General features: G+C 39.7%; 1 protein-coding gene across 2 annotated transcripts in view; it reads right to left on the reverse strand.

Moving 5' to 3' along the window:
• LOC139622812 (protocadherin-15-like) overlaps positions 1 to 16,264 on the reverse strand; it is a 195,914-nt gene that overhangs the window by 160,039 nt on the left and 19,611 nt on the right. For both annotated transcript variants that reach the window (XM_071480421.1, XM_071480419.1), the window contains exon 2: positions 8,352 to 8,409. The gene's annotated coding sequence lies outside the window, so the exon portion shown is untranslated. The remainder of the gene's footprint in view (positions 1 to 8,351; positions 8,410 to 16,264) is intronic.

Below are 16,264 nucleotides of genomic sequence, written 5' to 3' on the forward strand. Positions count from 1 at the left end.
TTCAGAGGCTTGTTTCTAAGAGAGTGTGGCCATATCTGGATGAGCAGAAAATGAACATATTGTTTTGGATGCCTTCTTTCTCAAATCTCTTTGATACTGTTTTGCCTCTTTACGGTGAGCTCTTAAAGCATATTGTCAACAAACTGATCAAAGAAAAACCAGTGGTGCCAAAAGCCCTGTGAGAAAGAAAAATCAAGAGCAAGAAGACAGTGGCACTAATAAAAATGCACACATCATCTTGACTATTGTTTTTCACGGGGGACAAATTGAACTATTCTTTTTGTTGAAGAGTCATTTCCCTGGACTGTGTGTATGCACTCAGCTGTTCAGTCCCAAAATCCTCTGCCTGTGAGCTTCCTGTAGGCAATCCCATGGGACTCTGTACAAGCGCATAAAAGTGCACATGCACAGACACATGGAAATCTAAAGCTGCAAAACAGCTGAGAGGGGTCACATCTTATTCCTGAAATTGAACAGCAATTTGAAATGAGCGGTGCATCATTTATTCCGTGATTTTAAAGGTTTATGTTACCAATATTATATTCACAAAAGAATAAGGACACGCCAAATGTTTTTTTCCTCTCGTCTTCCTCTTTGTACCATCTACACTGCTCCATGTAAGACAGGTTCAAATTGAAAGATGAGAGGACAGCTTCCAGATGTGCTGACGTGTGACACCATGTGTGAAGGAAATCTAGGGTAAGATAGGGATTGCTTTGCTTTTTGAGCACAGCTTGGTGCAATGACACATTCTCTCTCTTCCTCTCCCAGTACATTTTCGGGAGACACATGAACTGGACTTCCTTATGCAGTCCCCAAAAGAGCACCACACCTGCATTTACTCAGAGGGCACCCGCACAACTTTGTAAACAGAAAATATAGCCATATTTTATTAACATTTAGAAGTATAATTTTAGAACTCTGCTCCGCACAAGGCCAATAACATTTCCACAAATATTAAATACTTCTGCATACTTGAATGGTGGGTTTGTGTGTGTGAGGTAGTTAGCATGGTTACGCTGATGTGGGCAGCAGGCAGCCTCCCACACAGACTGGAGTATTTGGGGCTGTCCATGGTGCTGAAAGAGTCTGCTCTGTAGCAAAAAAAACACTGTGCAAGCTTTCTGTCTTCACTACATTTTCTCTAAACAGTGTATTTTTATGAATTATGCCAAATTATCTAAGAAAAGTAAGATAAATATCCATGGAATTCACTTGACAAGGCAAAATTTGTACTTGTCAAGCCATTTAAAAGATAGTGAGCGCTTAGTTCTGATGGCAAAATTGCCAAAAGGTGGGGTCAAATAGCTTCCACGGTTGAGAGAGCCACCCTTTTAAAAGAAACCAACAAACACACACACGCACACGCACAAGGTCTGCTTAGGGCACTTGTTTCTGTGTCTTCAACTTTGGCTTATTCTGACTGCAGGCTTTACACTAGCCCCCACTCGAGCCACTATAAAAATTGAAATTGGCTCTGTGCAAATGGAATTGCCAAAGGGAGTCTGAGTCGAATAAGTGTCAAGGGACATTCATAGTTTGGCACTGACAGCTTGTGTGATATTGAGAGGTCAGAGCAACTGGGACAGTGGGCAAGCAAGAGGGAGAGAGGGAGAGTGGGAGAATGAGGGAGGGAGGTCAAAGAAGGCCAACAAGACAGGGTGTGTGTGTGTGTGTGTGTGTGTGTGTGTGGGTGGAAGAGGTAGGGAGGTCAAAGAGAAACAAGTGAACAAGAGAAAAAGTAAGAAATAAAGAGACATGGAGATCAGGTAAGCCTTACAAACAACCCAGAGATAATGGGAGCACCAAAACATCAATACAGGTAATTTTGTCATATTGTATCCTGCCAAGTCCAATAAACACTGTGTGTGAGAATAAGTTGTAAAGGAAGCTGATCCTGCTACCTGAACAAAACCAGCGTCAATAGTCTGAACATCTTAAAATTAAAAGGTTGCAGAGATACTATATCAGATTGAGTTCATAATTAAATTATTCAGCTGTTATTCTAACCAAAATAAAAGAGGGGGTTGAGGCCAGAGCAGCACAGCTGACTCACCAGTTTAGCACAGAATATCCACAGGCTTAAGTCTGCACAGGGGGTGGATTTAAAAATAACTGTGACTAGTTTGTTCAAAACATCATGTTGTGGTGTTTCCCTGCTCCTTATTGAGATAGGAAATATGCGAGAATGTGAATTTAAATCCAAGAGCTAATCTGACAATGTCCTATTCAATTGAGTTGAAAGTGCATAATTATGCAAAATATCTAACTGCTCCCAGATTTGTGCCACTGTACAAGTATTTATAGTACAGACCTGGAGTCAATTTATATTTTATTGCTGTCTGAGTTTTCTGCATGAGAAATCATCTCTGGTGTGAAAAGGTTTTTAGTGTGGTAAATCCTTCAGTGGTGCAACTGTATGCATAGTCATGTAAAGGTACATCAGGTCAATCATCACAATCAAACAAAAACAACATCAACAAAACCACTCGCCATGTGCAGCAGTGTCCCTAGCCTTGCATTCCTGCTGCATATGTTGAGATTTTAAACGTGCAATAACTGTTTTTTGGTCAAAGCAGGAAAACTGTAAAGACCAGTAACTCCTTATCACTCTTTAAGTTAATGTGGTCAAATATTTACACATTCAGCACATATGGAGCCACATTAGCATTTATTTTGAGTTGTGTTTATGGCACTGGCACTAACTGGACAGGAAGTGTATGGTGGGTTAATGTAAGTGACACAGAGCGGTGAGAGTTCCAGGGCAATTGTGAATGAGCGACATCTCTCACATCCAAGTATTCACATGATCCACTGTTAATCTAAAAATACTGATTATAACAGGTTTAAGGACTAATGTCCACTAGTAAGAGGTAAACTGGCTGCTGCTGTTTCAAATAGCTTGGTTATTTCTGTAATACTTTTTGTAATTCTTTCTCTCAGTTGTCTCACAGCTATGTGACAGCAGAAACTCATGAGACATGATGTCTTTGGGCTGCTCACATGGGCATAGAAGCTAAGGGGGTTTGATAATTGGAACAAGAGGGGACCAGAGTGCAGGTACCAAATCTGTTACTAGGAATCCCGGAGGCTATAGAGACCTACACTGAGGGCGGTAATGAAAATGATCCCTCTTACTGTTTCTTTTTTTTTTTATCCCCTTCCTGCCTTTTCTTCTCTTCTTCAGAGTGTACCATAGTAACCTTAGTGAGAGAGCTCTTTTGACAGCAACCACAGGTTATTACTTTTACAACCAGGGGCAACCAGACCTCTAGAGAGTCCATTAGCACCCAGAAGAGCAGTTGACTTCTTCAACTGGCTAGCAGAGACTTTCAACTTTTAAAACTTGAATCAAATGCTTATTTTCCATCAAAACCTGACAGTTTGTGCAAACTAGGATCAATTAAGTGCCAAAGTGAGTGGCTTGGGAGGACACTGATTGGTGTCAGAGTTTGTGCACAGAGGTGGGATTGCATCTTTTATCACTCAGTACAAATCAATACATACCCAAAGCAAGACAGTGAAGATACATTGTTCTTTGCCCAAAGGGATATAGAAGATAAAGTCTTTGCAAAAAGGTCTTTTTTTTTTGGCCTTTGGATTATTCAATTTACACTTTTTGCAAAGTACGGTTTCAAATTTTTCTTTTCTTTGAGAAAAGAGCTTAATGGAACCTAAAGAAAACCTTTGAATCTTTCCCTTTCTTACTCTCTCACACCACTTAACCACAATCTCTCCCTAATTCTGTGAGTCCTGTTCTCCCTTGATCTCTCTCCCTCTCTTTTGGATTGACACTCATGTCTGGCACCATAGATAAGATGCAGGTGATAAAAGACGTAGATGCTATAGGGGGATAAGACTGAGACGGGACTGAGATAAAGAATAAGCAGCACGCACAGAGAGGACGGGGGAAGAGAACAAAAACTATAAAACCTCCTGTCACTTAACAATGCCCTTGACCTGTGTGCTTAGTATGATGTCTGCTACATCTGCCTCACTTAGTCTTCACGAGACAAAAAACTGTCTTATAAAACGGCGCCCGACAAATCAAAAGGAAACTACCTAAATTCAGGAAAATGTGCTTAGCTTACATTGTTCTCTATGTAGACATTATATTTCCACCAGCATAATAGCTGTGCTTCTCAGAAGCTCACACCTCAACTATAAAATCATTCTATCATTTCCTCCTGCAAACGCCCCATGTGGCAGCTGGAGGCTCATTTCTTTGCTGTGTTCTGAGTGTAAGCGAGTGTATGCGTGTGTGTATGTGCATGCATGTGTGGAAGAATAATATGTAATTTCATATAAAAGCCTTTCACACAGACGATCAGACAGAGGTGATGTGACAGAGATTGGAATTGAAGGTGGTGGAGTGGGTCCATTTTCAAGAACTCCATAGCTGCAACATGTAGAATACACCAGAGGCAGAACAAGACCGGAGACAGACAGCTGTCAGATGAACAGCAAATGAAATGCATGGAGAATTTGGCCCAAATCATAGCTTTGTGTTTAGTAACAAGGACTCCATTTTATTACTTGTCAGACACTGTTCCTCCTGAATATGCCCTTTCACCAAGTCCAAGAGGGAAAAATGGACTACTCTTCTTTGAGCATGAATTGTATTTTACTACTATCTTGTATTTTACTATTTATTATTCATTGTATGTGAGATCAAACCCCTCCCTCTTTGTCAGTATGCAGTAAAAATGTCACTGACCAAGCAATCAACCTGGAGATGTTCTATGAGAGCCCAACCAACACTACATTCTTCAGGTGATAATGATAGTGATGCTCAGTCATAAAAATAACCCCATAAAAAAAATTCAAATATTTTCAACAATAACTTGCTGTGATTTCTTCTTGTATATCTGCAAACATATGTGCAGGTACTGGTTTATTTATAAAAACACTCAGTAAAATCAGCCTGCCATTGCATTGGTCATACTCTATAGTACAGATTCATACACTCACCAAGCATTTTATTAGGAACACCTGTACATCATGACATGGCTGTTGGTGCCAGACAGACTGGCTTGAGCATTTCTGAAACGGCTGATCTGCTGGAAAAAACAACATCTACTGAGCAGCAGTTCTGAGGACAGAAACGCCTTGTTGTTGAGAGGAGAATGGTCAGACTGGTTGGAGCTGACAGAAAGGCTCCAGGAACTAAGATAACCTTGAGACGGATGGGTTCCAACAGCACAGAACCACATCGGGTTCCACTCCTCCAGCCAAGAATAGAATCTGAGGCTGCAGTGAGCGCAGACTCACAAAACTAGACAGCTGAAGACTGGAAAAACATGGCCTGGTCCAATGACTCTGGACTTCTGCTGGGGCACACAGTGGCAAGACACTTCAGGCCCCCTAATACTAATCAGTGTGAAAGCAACATCTAGGAGAAACTTGTGGATGTGGGAGAACAAGAAAATATCAATAATTGTGCAGCTGACAAATCTGCAGAGATTATGTGATGCCACCATGTCAACATGGACCAGAATCTCAAAGCCATGTTTCCATCATCTTGAGAAATTCATGCCACAAAGAATTGAGGCAAATTGCATAAATCTTGTACATAAAGAATGTACAGAAAGGCCAAATGAAACTGTATACTTCTTTGTGTTCTACAGTTTATTTTTGATGAGCGTTTGCTTTTTATGCTTCTCACTGAAAGAAAAATAAAAACAAGTTCACCTGTAGTGGAAGGGCCATGAGAAAATGGCAGACTTAATTTGAAGATAGATCATAATGTTTTTACTTGTTTACAGAGCCACTAAAGCAGCTTTTGTTGTTATGGATGGCCTCTGGCTGTTGTTGTCAATTCATGTAATAAGATGTGGACTCGCTAGGTTGACAAACAGTGGCAAACATATGCCATTTTCTTCCCCTCCATCTCATTTTACAGAAACAGATTTCACAAACACAAGTTCGCAAACAGCTCAACACTTCTTAACAGTGATCATCTCTCACCAAAGTAAATATGGCAAAGTTGAACTGTTTCCATTAAGTCCATCACACATATATTGTAGATATACAAGTTTATTAATACAAACAAACTTTCAGGATTCAGTTTTAAAACTCACAAACTGTTGCGGGCAAAATTCAAAGGAACCATCACCACGTGACAACGAACAATGAAAGTGTTACTGGTCTCTTCCCACAACCGCAGTTTAAGCACTGACAAATATGAACACTCTGGTAAGACTGCCCTTCATTGCAAATCAGTGCACTCAAAGACATTATACTGGATAATTTCACCCTGCTGTGTGCTCTGCACCCACTCACCACTTGAGTTGTTTCCTGAACCTGTTGAAAACCGATTTCCAGGTGAACTGCAGGTCAACATAGTACTGGTGTCTGAATGCTAAAACACACACACGCAAAAACTTGTCAGACAGCACCCCACCCAATAACCCCCCTAAATTGCCGTTTGTGCTCTGCCTACTGGAAACTTTCAAATGAAATCGGGTGAGACAACAGTCATAAACATGCCGCAGTTTTTAACATCCCATTAAAGAAACAGGAGGCAAAGGACACTACGCACTGATTACCATTTTGTCAGGGAGATGCATTCGGGGCTTGTGTGAGGAGGGAGATTATATTAGTGTAACAGTAAAGCTGTAGAAGAACGCTGAATGGGATTGTGTCTCAAAAGCATGCTTTTCTCCCTCTTCTATTCTGATAGAAATCCCATGAAGAGGCAGGGACCGCAGCCTACTGAAAGGTAACAATGACAATTGTAATTAACAATGAGATGAACAGGATGAACCCAGTGTCTCTGGCTCTGAAATAAATACTACCTTTTCTGTCCAACCTAATTTAGTTCAGGCATATATTAGTCTGTCAATTAAGACCACTGAGTTGAAGCCAATAAAGAAACCTCACTTACTTATACAGTCCTGGTTAAAAATTTTTGGCACCCCTGAATTTCAATTACATAATTCAGAATATCTTTGGAAATAAATGCATTTTGTAAAACCAGAATATATTTTTTTAAGTGTCCATGGTTACTGAAAAAAAGATGGTTGAAAAGGAAAAGATTGATTCATTGATATTCTGATAGTCCGAATTATTATAATAATTGATCAGGACTGTTGATGTAATGTTGCCTTGCATGTCCAATTTCTAAGATGTCCACATCTTAGCATCATCTCGGCCTGATGTCTGTGCCTGTGCTTGACTGACCATGCCATCTATGAGTATAGCCACCTGAACCCCATCAGCTCCGTCTCTACTCGCCTTTACGCTCCAACCACCTGCTCAGTGTACATCTTCTATGCTGTGGTACATGCCCCACTTCCTGCACCACTGCCTGCACCACTGCCTCTTTATTTATCCTGTCTCTCTTCTCCCTCCTCCTTGTTCTTCAGTTCACACACAGACTCTGAACCTGTCACTCAGTATGTGGATTGCAAATCTCTGTGTGTGTGCGCATGTGTATTTAAGTTACTAGTGTGTGTGTGTTACAGTCAGAAGTGGTGGACCAAAAGTTAAATTTAAAACCAGACTTTTCCTATTTACACAACAAAGAAATGGCAGAAACAGTGAGAGGGTGAATGAAACATTTGAAAACAGAAAGTGTGTTTGTGAATATATGAGAGAGAGAGAGAGAGACTCAAACTTCGAACTTATCGTTGTATGGTCCTAATTTGCATTTGTATCTTTAACATTCACTCACACACCAAACAATTTTTAAAATTAGAACACCTGCAGTAATTACTATGAATTATTAAGGATTTTACTGTACACAAATATCAGCTGAAACTAATTTTTATAATAATACTATCAATAATTAGATCAATCTCTGCAACATCCAGCAGCAATAGATTTGTGCTTTACTGAGATTTACTGTTACTAAGTAGAAAACCCCAAAAAACAATTTCTGTTGTGTTGCTTCTGTTCCTCTTGAGCATGGGTAACATTTTGGAGCAAGACTCTGTGGTTGAGTCACAACAGCTCGAATGTTTGTTGCACTAAAGACAACCCAAGCCTCGGACACTCACTAAGGATGGTCAATGCTGATGGGGGGACCCATGAAATATTTACCAGGTGGACCCTGGACAAGCAGTTTTATGATAGCAAGAGATTTGCTTGAGACAGAAAGCATCAGCAAATGTCAGGGCGAATCATCTTAGGGACATCAATAAAACATAGAAATGCAATGCTTTAAAAACCTCAACGGTCCATCCTGTCTGATTCAGTAAGTCTCTGAGATGTCCTCCTCGGATTCACCACTGCAAAATCACAGCGTGAATTCGCTGGGTGAGTAGAACATGCGAAAGACTCTAATGCATGCATGCATGTATGCAATAGAAACAATGACTGAATCTTTCATGGGTTACAAAAAGAAATACCTGATTTGAGTTCCTGTGATCACACCACATCTCGCCTTTTAGTCAAATTCACACAGGCCTATAAAGAAAAAGGAGGAAAGTGTTAGATCCACAATGTATAACATCTACAGGCAAACGAATTCACAGGCATAACATACCGTGTCAGTCAACTGTCACACAATCATTGACTCACTTATCTGTGATTAAGTGTAGTTCATAATCTCATTCTTAGATAATCTCCCCTCACTCTTATTCATGTCCTGTCAGTCTCCATTATACTGTTCAGTGAAGCATACAATAACTGTGCTACAAACACTTGTGCAAGGATGGAGAGTGGCCTTGTACTGTATGAGATTACGTGGTGGATCCTGAGTGATGTATTTCTGACTCGTATTCTATTATTGGCCTGCCTGGAAAACTGGCATTATCAGTTGATTTATATTTCATGTGACTTAAACCTTATTTTCTGGAACAAAGCTTAACACTTTAGACACAGTACATGCAATACTATGAGAGAAACTTCATATAGCTGTGTAAACAGAAGGGTCCCTTCTACATCATCAGATTACATTTTGCAACATTGTCATCTTTAAGTAACTGAGTTATGCAGCTTCATAATTGTTGCAACACACTGGTGAACACCTTCCTCGGGCATGTTTGTCAGTATGTTGCTTAGAGGTCTGACATGCATATCATCATCTCTCCTGATAAATAACTTCATTTCTATTGTCTTTCTGTTTTCCTTGCTGTTTATGCTGTGTAGTTTGGAGCTTTAATAAACTGTGTGCAAAAACTGCTTTGTCTTTGGATGCAATAAACTCAAATTTGATGGTAACCTTATTCTGTGTCAAACGACATAAAATTCAGCATTTCCGCACCAGTTGTCAGTTTGCTCCTATTTAGCCTATCTTAAAACAAAAACTGAAAAACAAGGAGAACCAGTTAGCTAAGCTTCATGGACAGTGAACCAATACACATTTTAACACCGTAACTCTCCTGTTAACAAAATGAACACAGACTGAAACCTTGTGATTTGGGAGCAGTTAGCTGGAGCTAGCTTTCTTCTGGAGCAACGACTGAAAACGGAGACCATGCAGAAGGCTTATTTTTATGGGGGGGGGGGGGGGGGGGGGGGGGGGGGGGGGGGTTTCCTGCTACAGTCATTAAGCTTGCTAGCTAGTCTAAGACTGCTTGTTTTTTAGAGGCCATTTCACGGAAGAAAAGCCAGGCTAAACACAATACAATCATAAACTATGCTGGTGGTTTATAAAAAGACTGTAATCATGTTGCAGTGTAGCCCCTGTACCCAGCATGTACCCAGCATACTGTGGGTACACTGTTGTTGAGCAGTATCATCTTTTCATACTTGCTAGCGGTGTCGCTCTGGGTATGGTAATGTTGAACTGTCGGGGGGTGAGGTGTCGGGGGTTGGTGCAAAGGATAATACAGGTATATAATAAAACTATACAGTATATTATTAATATAAAATTATAAAAATAATGACAATACCTTCTCTATATAATAACTATATGTTCTTTTAGCATTTCAAATGTAATAATGGCTGTAATAAGTAATAACTTCATAACTGAGGGCTTTTGAAAAATTATAATCAAACGCTTAACTTAAAAAGACATTTTTCTTCTTTGGTTAACTCCAACAATTAACCAACAGTCTCAATTTTTTTTTTTTTTAATAACAATCTCAACACATCTTGAATAGCTATAAAACCTCATTTCCTCCATTCTTCCCTCTTATATCCCACCTCCCCCACTTATTTCTCTGATGTCATCTCTCACTCTGTGTGTGTGTGTGTGTGTGTGTGTGTGTGTGTGTGTGTGAGCGACTCAAGTCACAATGACTGGCTGAATAGTGTCACATGACCAGTTCCATAAGGGCTACAAAAGCTGCGCTAGCTAAAATAGAAACACTGTCAAAATTGAATAATTCTCAGTTATTTATAGGTTATGGATCCGGGTCCGGATAGGATAGCGTCTGGGTCTGGATCCAGATGGTGGCCCCTTATTAGTGACCTCTGCTCTAGATGATGTGTCTTAATGTCTTTGGTGATCCCCTGATTTTTCTTCTCGCACCATCAGCAGGTTGACATTTTCGTTCCTGACTGAAATGTCTCCACAACTTTTCGCTGGATTGTGATGTCATTTAGTACAATGAATTGAAATGGACTGAATTAAATGTTGAACATTGTGATCATTACCTTCTACACATCCACATGTTAACATTGTAACTGTGAGTAAGCATCACCAAGAACAGCCTCACAGAGCTGCCCTCATGGCTATGACTTTAAGTCCCGTTTGTGTCTTTACCCAAGAAGTTGTCTTATGATTGAGATAAACTGTATATGATCCTAGATTCGTGCCAGGCTAATCATATCTGGGACAATATATGTGCTGGTTAGTGAAGACACTGTTGACTTACTGAGAGTAAACAGGTGAAAAATCATATGTAGCCCACATCGTGTTGCTAGCAGGAGAATATCAGTTTGTCAAATCTAATTATCCCTCAAACTTTACAAGGTTTAGAGTGATGACTTATGTGACATCAAGACAGAAATGTTGACATAAATATCATCATCATCATCTAACCAATACTTAAACTAATGTATTTGTGCAGTTATCAGTGACCTGCACACAAGTCTCTCAAACCCTCAACAGATATATATAGATATAACAGTATTGGCTTTAATGGAGAGAAATTACCTGAAGAGTGTTTAAGAATTCAAGCAATTCTAACAGCATGGAGAGACCTTAAGACTTGTTCACCTCATCCGAGTAATCAAACAAATTTAACAGCCATTAGATGCAACTGCAGAGCCCCACTGAGAATGAAGCAATCCTTTACCCACTCAAAGTGCTGAAAATGCCACTGCCGGGGTTTTTTTTTTTGTCAGAGGAAAAGCAAATGTGATACACATGCTTTTTCGACACAGATATGAACTCAATAAAATTCTTGATTCAGGAAAATAAATATGAAAATGTCAAGTTGTCATTACAAATCCCTGTGTGGAATCAGTCATGTCACTATGAAGAGGAAAAAGGCATTTGCTTGCATTAAGGGTGGCTGATGGTGAGTGAATTATAGAGCTTGTTCTGAGACAGATTGACTCAAGAAATGCATCAAGGGCCATATAAAAGAACATCATGCTGCATTGATATTAGCATCTATGAATATGAGAGAAAGAGACAGACATACAGAAAAGAGGAAATTGGTGAGGAGATAGGCCGTATCAGATTTCAGAATGATGTGCATTCAGCATAATGTGAGTAAGTGTGAGATATAGCTTAAGAAAATGTGGGGGGGGGGGGGGGGGGGGGTAAACATGTCTCAGATTCCTCAGCAGCCGACAGTATATGCCCCCGTCACGGATTGCTTCCCAAAGCACTCATTTTGCTTCATTTCCTGTTCCATCCTTTGGTAATGAATAGCATTCATCACTGTATGGATGTGTCTGTGGCTGCATGCAAAGAAAAAAAAGACAGGAGGGGGAAAGACAAAGACAATGGAAGGGCAAGTTATTGTCTTTCTCCTCTATACTGACATGCTGGACTAATGAAATGCTCAATCATTACAGTATGGTCTTGACATGCAAATCTTTGGGTCTTTATAATCACCCCCTGACAGTCTCAAACACATCCTGTCAAGAAATGGACAGTTGTCAAGGTTCAACAATCAGAGTGACACAAGCAGATAGGCATGTTCTCTGGAAATGAGTCAGAACATTCATTAGCCATGCTGTGCTGATGTAGTCTGGTGATGGCTTGGAGGATCAAGGCTCTGTACAGCCATTGTCATTGTCACCGCTTGCTGACAATACAGTACTTCTTTATGCTTCCCATTCCACTTTGGTCCCAAGGACAAGATTCTGCTGCGCTGCACTGTGCCATGCAGTTTCAGCCTGGATTTCCCTATGAGCTTAACAGGGAGTGTAGCCCTCTCATTGTTTAGCATTTCAAAGGGAACAAGAGAAAAGAGAGGACAGCAAGAGAGTGAGAGAGGGAGAGAAAGGGAGATGATAGACACAGGGTGAGAAAGGAAACATGAAAAAGATGCACAGGAAGAGAGAAGGGGAGTGGGAGGAGAAATATGAGAGAAATAAGAAGGGAGGCGATGGACACAGTTTGAATGTAAGTAGTTGCTTTCACAGCAGCTAAACTGTCAAGTGTGATGTCCAGTCTGTTTGTCCAAAAAGAAAAGCTTCAAACAGGACACAGAACAGGTTTATGAGGTTAAACTGCAGCTTCTTGCACTGGTATGATGTATTTCCAGTACAAGCCAAGTTTCAAATTAAAACAAATGCTCAGGTTCCTTAAGTTCAGTAACAGTCAATATTTTGCCAAATAATAAGGACATTGGTATTTGTTTTTTGGCCATTCTGCATAAACTGGCAATATCTAATGAGCACAGATTTTTTGTTAAGGCCATATAGTGCTTTTCTCTGCCTTCAAGATGGCTTCTCCTTCTGACAATGGTATATCCACCACCACAACCGCCATTGACATTTAGCAGTCTTGTGTAAGGGCCAACAGGTCTGCACACCAAAATGCCAAAATTGGTTGTTTGTGATTGCATGCTAAAAACAATACATGAGGGTTTTTGGCTTTTTTTTTTTTTTTTTTTTTTTTAAAAACACATATAAGTTATAGTTAGTTTATACACCTAAACTACTTGGTTAAGGCATATAAATTGCCATTAAAGGAATAATTTCAGGTAAAAAAATTTGGGGAAATACTCTCACCAAGAAAGCATGTAAGTGTGAGTTGAATGGATCATTATTACTCTCATATCTGTGGATTCAATATGCAGCTAGAGCCAGGAGACAGTTATCTTAGATTTGTTTAGCAGAAAGACTGAAACCAGGGGGAAAATAGCTAGCTAAATTTGTGGAGTCTCCACTGGTTTCCAGACTCACAGTGAAAACAAGACTCCAGGACATCCCTGCACCAAACCAAGAAATAGTACAACATGCTACTCCCTGTGAAGCTCACCATTTCTCCCAGCTTCCAGTCTTTCTGCTAAGGTAAGCTAATTGTCTCTTGGCTGTGTCTTTGTATGCAACACACAGATACGAGCATGGTATAGATCTATACCATATGCTTATTTCCTCAAATGTCAAACTACATGTAATCATATGGTCAAATTGGCCAACTACAACACTTAGAGAAATACTGTTATTATTAAATACTGCCATTATAAAGGTTATGGAAAGATCACTGGGATGTTAGCAATGAAACAACCACTAATACCTCAGGTATGTTTGTGGAGAGCACAGTCTCACAAACACTGTGATAAAACTTATATGCATGTGTATAAGCTGAACTTCAGATTTGAGGGTAAAAAACAGCCACGCTTAAGCGCAGAAAGGACATGACTTCAGGGAAAATATCTGCTTTGTGGAGATAATGAATTATGAGGTGTATGAACATCATCCCCCACTGCTCCACCACATTCTTAATTACCTGTCTCATAGCCTGGCAGTTATGACAATGACAGGGCATTAGTTAATCCATGTAGCATTAAGAAAGAACAGCACATCTGCATCTAATTACAATTCAATAAGGACTCTCACATCCAATATCCGAACTGAAGTTTTTGGTTTTGTAGTGAGTATTTTGTCATTTCAATGATGCATTTTCATGGATTCTGTTACCAAGTAAAAAGCATTGCTTTATTTACATTGAGACAACTAATTACTACTCATTTAATCTCAGCAGATAAAAGGACATGTTCATTTTACATTTAAGAGATTTTTTGCAACCTAATCAATGTCTTGTTGAATTATTTTCAAAAGCTAAGATTAAAGGACTTGGTCCCCCAAGAAAACAGAGTCTTGTGAACAGAAAGTTGAAACCTTAAGATTCTCAGTGAGAGTGAGTGAGAGTGAGAGATGTTGACTTAAAAGTAATATTTCATGAAAAGGACATATGAGGGATGATTATGTGACTCATCTTTGCTGAGCCTCCTTGTGTGTCTTGCGGCTTTGGCCATGTTTATACACAGATGGGCCACCTCAAACAGCTTTATGGTAAATCCATATACAACGACAGAATGCTGGAAGTATGCATAATAAGTTTTGCATTACTCTCTTCACATCTGTCCTCAGCTGAAGAGACTGTCTATCTGCAGACTCATGTAATTACAGCATGAACTCTACTGCTCTGATTTTTAAGAGCCCTGCATGAGGTAACTGTACATTCAAAGTCACAAGCTAAAATCAAAAACATCAACAACTGGGGGGTGGCATGCTGCATTCACACGTACCAAGACATAGGATAGTGACTTTCTAGCTGTAGTGAATTAAATATTTTGTTCAGTCATTGTTTATAGTGAACGCAAAAACACGAAAGACCAGTTATCTGGCGTTAGACTGAAACTTTAATGCCAACTGTTCACTCATTCCAATCATGCAGACCTGAGCATTTAAAACCTTGTCAAAGCCAAGACCAAAAGAAATAAAAAACTTTAAGACTGCCATCAACACAGGTTACTATATTTTCATGAGCTGTGTTTCATCACTGACTCTTAGGCTAGGGGTGAAGACCAAGAAATTCCAACTGTGGCCCAAAACCAATCATCAAACATCTGTAACTCAAACCTTACCAACATTTGGTTTTGGTATGCATCTGTTCTTCTTACTAATATACAGCGGCATTTTCTAGGACTACAGCAACCTCTATTACAAAAAGAGCTGATGCTGCACACCTAACTAGGCAATGAGACTGGACAACATCTGGACTGTGCATGTACTTGTTCACTTATAACCACTCCATGTTACGTGTTGTCCATGTAAGAAGCAAAGCAAGTTCTGTCAAAATAAAGAAAAAAAAAAAAGAAAAAAGGAAAGTAATTGCAATTATCAAGAGCCGTGATTCTGGCTTGGTTTTGCATAACAAAAAACATTATTGTCAGCGTTTCAGAGTGGGAAGCCAGTGAGGGATTATTACATCAAAGAACTATATACAGTTTATGCAATGCACTATAACATGAAACTGCATTTGAGAACAATTAAAATAACTGCAGTACAAACGAGGGGAAGAAAAACTCCCCTCTTCTTTTCCACACTTCTTTTTCTTATCATGCATACCAGAATTGGTACAGCTACTGTAATAAAACAAATATCTAACTACTGTAAACGGTTCAATTCAATAATGTACAACTTCAAAACTCATTTAGCACAATCTTTCAAATGTACAGCTGTAAAATAAATCTGTCAGTCAATGAGTGGCTGCTTACTGCATGACAGCCGATATAATGAAGCATTTCTTAAAATAATCCTCACACCTGTGCACGAAAGCAGTCACACTGCATGTGGTGTGACACCTGACTTTATGGGATCATTCATCAGTACCATCAGCTCAGTGTGCTAAAAGCAGCTCCACTTTATGAATTCATTCTGCATGTGACGCTCAGAGTCTGACAACCCTGGACCTGTGGTGGTAGCCATTAAGCTGAGATATTCCTTGTTATTAACACGTGTCATGGCTCATGTGCTTTAATGGACAGTAAAAGCCATTGAGACACTGTCTAGTGAGAAAACAGCCACACTCAAACTGCCACTTTAGAAAAGAAGTGTGGACAGACTCAGTAAATGAGAGACAGAAAGACAGATGAAAAGAGACAGATTTATAGTGGCAAGAAAAAGTATGTGAATCCTTGGCATTCAGAGCATGTACCTCTACCAAGGCCAAACATTTTCTACTAGCATATCTGAATGATCATGTCAATCTGCACCAAACTGTACATTGATTTCAACACCATTAATTTTTCTGACTTTTTACCTCAAGATCCATTCAGGATTTCCTGAGGAGTTGACAAAAAAGGACGAAAAACAGACCAAATTTTCATGGTTCTTTCCCTGGTTCATGCCCACTCCCCCCACTTCCTCTTAGTGCAAATTGGTTTAGTACATTTTGCGCAAT

The sequence above is a fragment of the Trachinotus anak genome, unplaced genomic scaffold, assembly GCF_046630095.1.
Source record: "Trachinotus anak isolate AG129_WGS33_773 ecotype Australia unplaced genomic scaffold, CSIRO_AGI_Tana_v1 ptg000007l, whole genome shotgun sequence".
NCBI lineage: Eukaryota > Metazoa > Chordata > Actinopteri > Carangiformes > Carangidae > Trachinotus > Trachinotus anak.